This window comes from Hypanus sabinus (assembly GCF_030144855.1).
Source record: "Hypanus sabinus isolate sHypSab1 chromosome X2 unlocalized genomic scaffold, sHypSab1.hap1 SUPER_X2_unloc_4, whole genome shotgun sequence".
In the NCBI taxonomy this organism is placed as follows: Eukaryota; Metazoa; Chordata; class Chondrichthyes; order Myliobatiformes; family Dasyatidae; genus Hypanus; species Hypanus sabinus.
This window is the reverse complement of record NW_026779004.1, coordinates 1,473,272-1,485,179: the sequence shown is the minus strand read 5'-3', so window position 1 is coordinate 1,485,179 and position 11,908 is coordinate 1,473,272.

Below are 11,908 nucleotides of genomic sequence, written 5' to 3'. Positions count from 1 at the left end.
GTAAGTAAATTAAAAATCTTTACTTTTAAATCTGTTGCAATCTGTCTCCGATGAGTCGCTAAATCATATTAAAAAACTCAGGCATGTGTAATCCAAACATCTCTTTCCGAGAGATCATCTGTAGCACAGGAGGACAAACCACTGGACAGAGAAAATGTCTGCAATGCTGGATAGGTACTTGAGTGTGGGGAAAATATTGTCCGTGTTCATTGCGGTCATTGGAGTTCCTGGTGAGTGAACAGAGCAATTCATGTTTGCTATTTCTGTCAAGGCTCTGGAGCAGGGATCCAATCGCAGACCCAGTACAGTGCATAGAGTGATATATACAGAGTCACAATTCCCGAGGTACAAACAAAGTCAGCGTCAAAGTTCAGGTAGAGATCAAAACATCCAGAGAAATCCAAACACTAGAATCAGGAAACGGGCAGAGAAGATATTCAGATGGACAGGGGACAGATACGAATGCTGGAAACGCTCAGGAAAATTCACTGGCACAATCTGACAACAAACCGATGAAAGCACCGGACTGAAATACACTGAGCAATAAACAGAGCGGCAGGTGATAGGTGGAGCACAATGAGACACAGGTGGCAGCAATACAGGTAATAATGAGAAACAGATGAGAGACGGAGTACTCAGTAACACAGGGGCCGGAGTAGCGCAGGAGCGGGGACAGGAGCACATGGCAATGTAAAACCACAGACTGACAGCAGGAGGAAACACACAAAAAGACACAAAAATAGTTCAACTGGAGGTGCTGACAGTACTCCTGCCCCCGTCACACACACACACTACCGACTCCTCCTGGAGTCACGGCAGTTAGAGCTGGTGCTGGCGATGTAAGTCCCTCATGAGACAGGCGTCCAGGATGTTACGGGCAGGGACCCAGCACCTCAGGTCTGTAAGCCCACTTCATCCACAAGATGCTGGAGGCCACGGCCCCGGTGACGAACGTCCAGCGGTCGACGCACGGTGAACACCTCTGACCCATCAATGAGCCTGGAGGGTGGTGGCCTATAGTACGATTTATGCGGGAGACATGGAAGGTGAAATGAACACGACGGAGAATGGAGGGGAGTTTGAGACGTGCGGCAGCATGGCTGATGACTTTAGCAATGGCAAAGAGGCCGATGAAGCGGGGGGGGGGCGTATTTGTGGGAATCCACCTTGCGGGGTAGGTCTGAAGTTGAAAACCATACACGCTGTTCCTGTCGGTAATGCGGGGCCTCGGAGCGATGGCCGTCAGCTTGACGCTTGACCCTAACAGAGGCACAGAGAAGGACATTGGGGTGAAAAGTCAGGAGATTAATCTGCAACTTTTTAAACCTCTGGCTCGGCCACATCTTGAGTATTTCATACAGTTCTGGTCATCCCAGATGAAGGATGCCGACATTTTGGAGAGGGTGACTTCGTTCTGCTGCGTACTTGATTTTATGCCGCAGTTTTGTTTTGAAAGTGGAGTTTTCATTTCTACTGTAAGAAAATTTATACCGGCAGTTCTGAAAATCTGGTTAAATTCCAGTCGGAGAGTGAAGAATTATCTCAATTTGGGAAGCTGAAGGATCGAGAAAAGTTGTTGTTGTCGGCGGTACAACAGGTTCGAACTTATTTAATCTTCGTTCGGAAGGAATCAGTAACCTGCAATGCAAGATAGTCCCTGCTAAAGAGCAGAAAGGACTGGAGCAGGGTTTCTCCAAGGAAAGGTCAGCGCCTTTAAGCCGTTTTCTTTCCTTGATCGTAAATCCCTCGGGCAAGGCATTTTTCAGATGGGATCGGCAGGAACTTCACGTCGTAGTATAATTTAGTACTTCAAGGAAAGTCTCTCCTAATTGACTGTGTAAATCATTAGGACTTTTGCATTTACTACTTTAAAGAACTGAGTTCGTGTTTCTCGTTATAAGAACTGTTCGAGCTGCCGTATAGCAGTCCACTTCCGCATAATTAAGTCGTTTGTTTACTTTTATGTTTTTTTTTAGCAGAGTTTACTAAAAGATTTATTTGATGATTTAAAAAAAAACGGTCTCAATACTATATTCATTGTTGCCATATCGTAACAGTTAATTAAGGTCTGACACCTTGGTAAAAGTTATCTGAGAGCTTAATTCTTTTTGGATGCCCAATCTCTTGCATGTCACTTTAAGAATTTGGATTTCTGTGGTAATATGATAAACTGGATTTACAGATGACACCTAGATTCAGAGCGCGAGTGGACAGCGAAGTAGATAATCGAAAGTTGAAGATGTCTGTAGCAGCTGGGTAAATCGGTTGAAGAATTTGCAGTGCAATGAAATGTGGACCAGTGTGAGGGTGTTTCACTTTGCCAGGAACAACCAGTGTAGCGTGAATGGTAGGAGATTGTGGTCTGCAGAGATCAGTGAAATCTGGGAATGCAGGAAAAAATATCAGGAAGTTTGAAAAATACAGACAGAAGTTTGCAATGATGATCCCTGGTCCATGTTATTGGGCAGCAAGTTCGGCCTGCAAGTGCAGGTGCCAATATTGAAAGTGAAGGGTATCATCCGAAACATCCGCTCAATAGATGGTGCCTGACCTGGTATGTTTCCTGAAATACTGCATTCAGTTCCCGTTAGCATTTTATACAAAGGAGAATGAGTGCTGGAGGACTCCGTGGGACATCAAGCGGGATTGTGGCGGATCACAGTGTATAACTCCCTGAAAGTGGCTGCTCAGTGTGGGTGGTAAAGGCGGTGTCGGGACTGCCTGTCTTTACTAGCCGAGACACTGGGTTCCAGTGTCAGGTAGATACTGTACTTTGCAGATTTATAAATCTCCAGTTTAATCCCATCTGAAGTGCTGCGATTCTATTATAGGAAAATATGGTTTTGGACGGCGGGTAGAGAGGTTTGCAAGGATTCTGAGTAGATAAGGACAGTTTGGAAAATCTAAGGATATTTTCTCTGGAGCGGCAGAGCCTGAGGGGTGTCTGGCAGAAGTTTATTGGAAGATGAGAAGCACAGACAGAGTGAACAACATGTATCTTCGTCGCTGGAAAAGTCTAATTCCAGAGCGCATGTACTTAAGATAAAATCTAGAACCCTAACTGATGAGTCATTTTTGCACTACTTACGTATTTTGTAAATCAGTGTAAATTTGTATCTATCCTTAATACCACCGATAGCAGCAACTCGCTGCAGTCCGCCAGGGTGATGGAGTGGAAGAGGAGGGGCTGAGTATGGCATAGATTTCCACCCGGCCTATCGTAGATCAGACCCACTGATGTCCCCTGCTCTCACTGGCTGAGCTGCCTGTCGTTCAAATAGTTCCTCTGAAAGTCAGTCACGAGAGAGGTGGAAATGTGAGAACAGTATCTATGTTGCCTTGAGAAAATAGAGAGAGTTGCATTTCAACGCGCTGAAGAACAGTTGTTTGTCATATCCGGAGGAATTACAAAAAGTTAAACCAGTTTCCGACTGGTCAGCTTTATAAATTGTTCCAAGTCAGAGAACAGTGTGTGACGTCAGTGGGCACTATAGTCGCTGGATAAGTGGGCTGAAGATTTTGCAGCTGACAAATAATGTGGATCATTGTGAGGTGTTGCACTTTGCCAGGAATAACCAGGTAGGACTTACACAGTGACTGGTAGGGGATTGTGGTCTGCGGAGAACAGACAGACCTGGGAAGAGAGTCCCATACTTCAAGGTAGAGTCATGAAGAGAGCTTTTGGCACATTGGCCTTCATAAATAAAAGTACTGTTAACACGAATTGGAATGTTATTTTGAGGTTGTAAAGGACGGTAGTGAGGACAATGCTAGAGTGTTGTGTGCAGTTTGGGCCACCTATCCATAGGCAAGATATCAAGAAGCTTGAAAGATTACAGATTACATTTATAATGTTTGTCCCAGGATTTGAGGACCTGAGTTGGAGAGAATGATTCAAATGGTTTTGCCCCCTCAGCTTGGGCGAGACTAGAACAAGAGGTCATAAGTTAAGTATAAAAGCTGAGTTGCTTAAGGGGAAGATGAGATGCTTTGCTAATTCAGCAAGCAGTGTGGGTGTTGATTTGCCAGAGAACGTGGTGAAAACATTTGGATAGGTACATGAACGGGAGGAGTATGAACGAATATGGTCTCGGTGCAGGTCGAAAGGACTAGGCCAGAAAACGGTCATCACAGATTGGAAGAGACTCTTGGACTATTTATCCAGGTGGTGTTACGTAACTCTTTTTCCTACCCCTAAGAATCGTTTCCAAAAACTTTCCTACAACTGCGTCAGTTTATATTTTCCAGGATGATCTACCCCCTACTTAAAACATTTATAATCACTTTTCTGCGATATTACTTTTGGCTCTCAATAATATGCACTATATCCCAACAGGTTCTGAGGAAATTGTCCACCTTATTTCCCGTTAATAAACCAAACGCTACATCCTTTGTAATTATACAAAGTTAAAATACATTCTAGTTAAGTACGAAATAAGAAAGATTAAGTCAAAGACTCTTACAGCGGGAAAAATAACCTTCAGCTCCTGTGCTCATGTGACAATTCATGCTAATTTATGCCCAGAGGAGGTGGGACACACGCAGCAGGCGGAGCGATTTTGTTGGGCACCAAGTCGGCAAGGAACTGCCAGTGTTAATGCTGAAAATAAGATGTCTAATTCGAAATGTCGGTTCTATGCCTCTCCATAGATGGTGCCTGACCTGGTATGTTGCTTCAAATATTGCATTCAGTTCTGTTTAACATTCCATACAAAGGATATATTCTGCAGGTAACTCCAGAGGAAATGCACGAGGATACGGAGGGGATCCCAGTGCGTTACCCCCTGAAAGCGGCTGCGAAGGGTGATGGGATGGTAAAGGCGATGTCCGGCCTGCTTGTATTCAGTAGACGAGGCACTGAGTTTCGGTGTCAGGTAGGTATGTTACAGGTTCATAAATCTCTAGTTTCATTGCATCTGAGGTATTGCAATCCTATCATCGGAAAAATGTGAAGATTTTAGACGGCGAGTAGAAAAGGTTTACCGGGTTGCAGCCTGGATAAGGAGAGATTGGACAATTTAGGCTGATTTTCTCTGGAGCAGGGGACGCTGAGGGAGGTCTGGTAGACGTTTATCGGAATGTGAGAGGCACAGACAGAGCGGACAACCTGTATTTTGCCCAAGGAGGAAATGTCTAATTCCCGAGGGCATATATTTAAGTTGAAACGGGGAACATTAACTGATGAATCCATTCTTGCACTACATATGTATTTTTAAATTTAGTGTATTTTTAATCTTTTCTCCACACTGATGTTGTGTAAAAAAGAAACAACGAGCAAAACAGTTTTACTCCGCCACCACAAACATCGCCGGAACGGAGCCACCGAGGGGTCGAAAGGGAACCACGCCCGTCTTTGTGAAAGCCGAGGACGGAGACTCCGACAGCAACTACTCTCTGAACTCCGCAACGGCGATGGAGCAGAAGAAGAGGGGCGGAGCATGGGGCAGATTTCCACCCGGCCTATCGTAGCTCAGACCGAGTTCTGTCGCCTGCTGTCACTGGCTGTGGTGCCTATCGGTAAATTAGAAGATTAGTTAATGTGAACGTCAGTCACAGGGAGAGGTGGAAATGTGAAAATGTTGCCTTATGAAAACAGAGGCAGTTGCAGTTCAAGAGGCTAAAGAACAGTTGTACGTGTATTATCCAGAGGCCTTCAAAAAGTTTAACACGTCTGTCACTGGTAAACTGGTACTCACCAGGCATTAATTCATATTCAAGTACTTGTTTATATATTTTTGTCTTATAGGTCCCTGAACACAGGTGTATTGAGGGGAATGAGTGGGTTGACTGTGAGTTTCAAAGGTTTAACTGTGGATAAAGACACTTCACTATACAAATCAGAAGTTCAGAGTTATGTATGTTGAGAATTAGGAGCTGATGGAAAGACCGATGGGAAAATGAGTACACCTTTACAGAATACATAAACGTGTTGGGTGTATGGGGAGAAAGGGGTAAAACAAGAACGGACGGAATTATATTGACATGAACTAGAATGGGAAAATGAAAGTGCTGGGTTTATAGGAGAAGCAAGAAACGAAGGAAGTATATGGCCATGACCTACTAAGCTTAATTATTCCTTTCGTCATGTTCCAAAAAATGCTTCTGGAATGTGTAGACTTTTGCATTATGAACACAGGCCATTTCAGGGTGAAGCATGTCAGGAGAGAAATCATACAGGCTTTATTGCAATTTTTGGGTCCCATAGTTGATGTCATTTAACCACTTTCTTCAGTCATGGGTGTGACTTTAATTTAATTGGTAGTATTGTGTTTCATTATGCATAATCGATAGGATTTGCATGGGAATAATTTAGCGTTCATTAGAAGACAGAAGCAGTTCTCTATTATTTCCCAGTTCTCTACACCCCAGTCCAGTTCAGTTAATAACGGGAATGCGCCTTGAAGTTTTAGAGCCTTAATTTTGCCAATCATTACACGAGATGGTGGAGACTGGTGTGATTCACATTGGGTTAGTAAATGAGCATCTGACTTGACTCACGCCATCTTGTGGGAATGCCTGACAGTGAAGTTGGTGAGCGGAATGCGAATAGATGGACATATCCGCATGTGAGGACGGCATTCCGGAGGAGTTATTTGTCTGACATCTGGCGGGAAGAATGAGGTTCTGACTCTTTTGGACGGTGCTTTGCCCCTGCCGACACACACACACTATCTTAACGTCCCGGACTGCCGGTCGATGGGACACTCCGCTCAGGAATAACAGTTGGGAGATCAGGCGGTGAATCTGAGGAGCTGGAGCCCGGACTCGAGACTCTGTCGCCGCCTCTGGCGACTACTCAGGATGCGGAGCCGTTTATCAACTGAAGCATCGAAGTGACGGGATATTTCACCGCGCTGATCACCTGCTCCCTGAATTTCGACTGAGTCACCGCGTAAATAAATGTGTTTGTGCAGCAGCTGCAATTCATCAGGAAATATCCAACGTTGTGAACGATCCATTCAGCATCACTGAAATCGTTTCCTATTCCCGAGAAATGATAATATATGAAATTTACAACCCTTGTCATCCACAGGAGGATGAAGCTGCCGGAGAGGGTGAAGAGTAAAACCCCAGACCTCCTCCTGCTCTCCATCTCCGGGTCACTGCGGTTCTCCCCCTTGCTCTGACCCTTCAGCCCCTTACGGACCCGACTGGCCACTAAAATGTGCCGGACTGTCAGAGCGTTGAGCAGCAGGATCACAGCGAAAGGGAGGAACGGAGTTAAAACCGTATCCAGCCAGTTATACCCTACCCACCAGGGGTCAGTGAAATAATTGTCCTTGGTAATACAGAACCACGGTACATTGTCGATGATTATTTCAGGTTCCACTATGAAGTATCGGGGAACGTTTTGCTGACAGAACAGTACACCCGTTGCTGTTAGAACCACAGCCGCAGTTTTCCCGGTGCAATATCTTGTTTTCAGTTTCTGGCAGGAAATGGCGACAAACCGGTCAAAGGTGAAAGTGACGGTGAACCAGACAGAACAGTGTGTGGCTGTGAAGCTCAGTACATCGATAACACTGCACACAGGGGTGATGCTCAGAGAAATCCACGGGAAGTAATAGAATCTAATTCGAACCAAAATGACCACGATAATAATGGTCAGTAGATCCGCCGTTGCCATGGCCACCAGGTAGCGAGTGGTGCAGGTAGAGAGGCCGCACTTTCCCCGGGACAGGATCACAATCGCCAGTAGATTCACTGGAGAGAGAGAACAGACACTGGGCATTACTGAAAACATTGTCCAAGAATTAACATGGGATCGGGCTTTAGCTAAAACTCGGGAGTGCTGGAGTCTGTAAGCGGCTGCTAATCTGAGACCAGAAATGTCTCTGTCCTGTCTTCTTCAGTGTGGACAAAAGACGATGTGTGGGGAAGCGTTGGCGATAAAAAAAACGATCTGCATGAACAATACCGATGGGTGCTGAACCCTATTTCAGTCGCTGATGGGGCCGGTTTCACTGAATTAACTGTAACTGACTAGGACTCGGGAACGTCAGCATCTGATGAGGTCGAAAAGGGATACAAAGAGGAGCAACACAAACAAAACTGGAGGAACTCAGCTGGTCAGGCAGAATCCATGGAATGGAATCATCTTTCTTTTCGGCTCGAGACCCTCCTTCAGGACGAACAGCTGCCCCGATTTATGAAGTTTTTCAGAGGGAAAGAAGGAAAATCTGAGTGACCTGTGGCTGATTTGCTCCGTTAATGGATTAATTCTGCAGCGCAGTTTAATTCGATAGCACACGGCAGCAGATCCGTAAGCACTGGCTCAGGTGATCAGACACAATAATTGACCAAAAGACAGTGGGATCGGACTGTGACAACTCCACAGGGAGATGTAAAGCACAGGACTAGGGTTTGCCTCTGATCAATAACCGAGGAAAAGTGTACTTCAGAATGCAAACATCTCCCAGTCACAACTTCCCGGAGAGATCCCTGGCCCCAGCACTGGGACAGCTCTGGATGAGGTGTCATCCAAGGCAAGAACAGCGTTCAATTCGATCCCGTGAGTTAGAGGAGAAACATAGACTTAGTTCCACTTGTTATTAAATATGAAAATTCAGAATGTGAAACTGACAGGGAGATCCACCTCTGATGGATATTTGTGCAGGGATGAGCAGGTTGTAAGCTTGTAACATTATGTTAAGCAGACTCAGAAAACCCAGAAATAACGAACGTGAAATGCTCTGCTCACTCACCAGGAACTCCAACGGCGGCAATGCAGATGTACAATATTTTCTCCACACTCTTGTATCTCTCGTACTCTGCAGATATTTTCTCTGGCCAGTGTTTGTCTCTTGGTGCGATAAGAGATCTCTTGGAATGAAATGTTAAGGCACCACATGCCTGGGGTTTTTAAAGCCATTTAGCAATTCCACTGGGACAGATTTCAACAGATTTAAAAATAGTTTTTAAAATTATTTCCAAGCCAATTACGTCAGACAGGTACAATCCCTGCGATGACAGATTCTGATTAAATTAATGAATAATATTTAGATCATGTGTGGGAGTTAGTTTGCTACAATAAAGGTTACTGATCCGTCCGAGGTGTCGTATCAGTTAAATGTGCTTCCACTATCAATATGTACTTCAAAGGAACCAATTGTCTGACAGAGAATTATGTCACTGTGCCATTGAAATTGTATTGAATCACCTACTGTTACCATTCGCCTCCAGAGTATAAACTCTTGATGCAGTTTGTGCTTCTGGGACTCTACTGAGAGGCCTTAAAGTAAATGTATGTTTGTTTTGATGAATAAACACAGTTTCATATCCACTAAATCCTCCAATTGCTTCAGTGACTTAGTCAAACGCAGATCATTTGGATGCTCATCCAGGACCCATCCCTAACCCGAACACATCCGCCGCCGAATCCGTGTGCATCCCCAGATTCACCGACAGGTCCCGAAATATGTGCACTTCCGCAAATCCATGCGGACCCCAAATCCGTGCGCACACCGACACATTGCACTCTCACAGAGCAGGATTCACTTCAACCACTTTACAAAATAGCTGCGTTCGCCTTAAAGACAACAAGAACAAAGTTAAAATGGCGAACACACGCCCACATATATATCATTGACATCTCCCTAAATCTTTGCACCTCACCAAACCCTTCGCTGACATACCCCAATATCCGCTCACATCCACAAATCGCTGTGTACCCCCATATTCACCAAAATATCCCTGTCTGCGCATTCCTCAAATCTGTGTGCACCCCTAAATCCGTGACCAAGCCGAATCAGTAGACACCCCCAAATCTACCGAGATACCCTGATCGGTGTTCATCCCAAACCTGCTGACGCCCCCACATGCAAGTTACTTTGTCTAAGAGAAGGGATCGTTTCAAGCAGTTCTCAAAATCTCTGACTCCACCCTAAGAAATAGCAAGATCTGAGGTCAAGGTTCAGGTTGCATTTATTATTAAACTTTGTATCAATGAAACAACCTTGAGATTCGACAACCTCCGAATACACCGAGATTCCCAAATCAGCGCTAATCTGCAAATCTGCGAGTTCTCCCAAAACTGTGTACACCCGCAAAGCCGCATGCAAACCACATTTCAGTGTTCGCTCCCGAATCAGTGTGTATCCCCAAATCCGTGCGCACCCCAAACCTGCCGACACTCCAAATCCACCTACATACCCAGATCCGTGCGCACCCCAAACCTGATGACACTCCCAAATCCACCTACATACCCAGATCCGTGCGCACCCCAAACCTGCCGACACTCCCAAATCCACCCACATACCTGAAACCTGCTGACACTCCCAAATCCACCTACATACCCAGATCCGTGCGCACCCCAAACCTACCGACACTCCCAAATCCACCCACATACCTAGATCCGTGTCTGCACCCCAAACCTGCCGACACTCCCAAATCCATCCTCATACCCAGATCCGTGCACACCCCAAACCTGCCGACACTCCCAAATCCATCAACATACTCAGATCCGTGCGCACCCCAAACCTGCCGACACTCCAAATCCACCCACATACCCAGATCCGTGCGCACCCCAAACCTGCCGACACTCCAAATCCACCCACATACCCAGATCCGTGCAGACACCAAACCTGCCGACACTCCCAAATCCACCCACATACCCAGATCCGTGCACACCCCAAACCTGCCGACACAACCAAATCCACCTACATACCCAGATCCGTGCGCACCCCAAACCTGTCGACACTCCCAAATCCACCTACATACCCAGATCCGTGCACACCCCAAACCTGCCGACACTCCCAAATCCACCGACATACCCAGATCCGTGCACACCCCAAACCTCCGACACACCCAAATCCACCAACATACCCAAATCCGTGCGCACCCCAAACCTGCTGACAACCCCAAATGCTCATCAGATTATCCCAGAGCCAGAATGACTTCAAAAAAAATCACAAAAAGCTGCCTCCACCTGAAATCAAATAGCAAGAACACAGTTCAAAGTGTATTTGTTATTAAAGTATTTATAAATGAAACAATCTTGAGATTCATCACACCCCTAAATCCAAAGGCACCCCGAACTGTGTGCATCCACAAATCCGCCGATACACACAATTCTTTTCAGTGTCTGAAATAAATTTGCACTCCCAAACGGCTGCCTACATCTTAAAAAGATCGAAGTTCATAATGTGTTCATTATTAAGATATCTTTGTTTGTCTGTATCTCCGAGGGTATATATGCGTTGGTGTGTGTGTCTGTCCGTCTCTTGTGTAGGTGTGTTTGTGTCAGAGAGTAGCTGGCAGACAACGCGCTTTGTCGTGACGGCTTAGCTACTGAGTACTTTTGGCGACTACAATAGAGAGATGTGTTGGTTCGAGGGAATATATAGCACTGCATAGTTTTTAAGAGATACAGCAATATCATGGGCTTAACTCTGAGGAGGTTGAACAGGGAATGAAAGAGTCAACCTTTGTGGACGGTTTGATTGTTCTGGACGAAAAATAAGGGAGAAATCATATAATCATATAACAATTGCAGCACAGAAACAGGCCATCTCGGCCATTCTAGACCGTGCCGAACGCTTACCCTCACCTAATCCCGCCGACAGAGCCCATAAACCTCCATTCCTTTCCTATCCATATACCTAACCAATTTTAATTTAAATGACAATATTGAAACTGCCTCTACCGCTTCTCGTGGAAGCTCGTTCCACACAGATACCACTCTCTGAATATTGAAGTTCACCCTCGTGTTCCCCCTAAACTTTTTCCCCCTAACTCTCAACCCATGTCCTTTTGTTTGAATCTCCACTACTCTCATGGAAATAAAGCCTATCCACGTTAACTCTATCTATTCCCCACAATTTTAAATACCTCTATCAAGTGCCCCGTCAACCTTCTACACTGCAAAGAAAAAGACATATGTTGTTCAACCTTTCTCTGTAACTCAGGT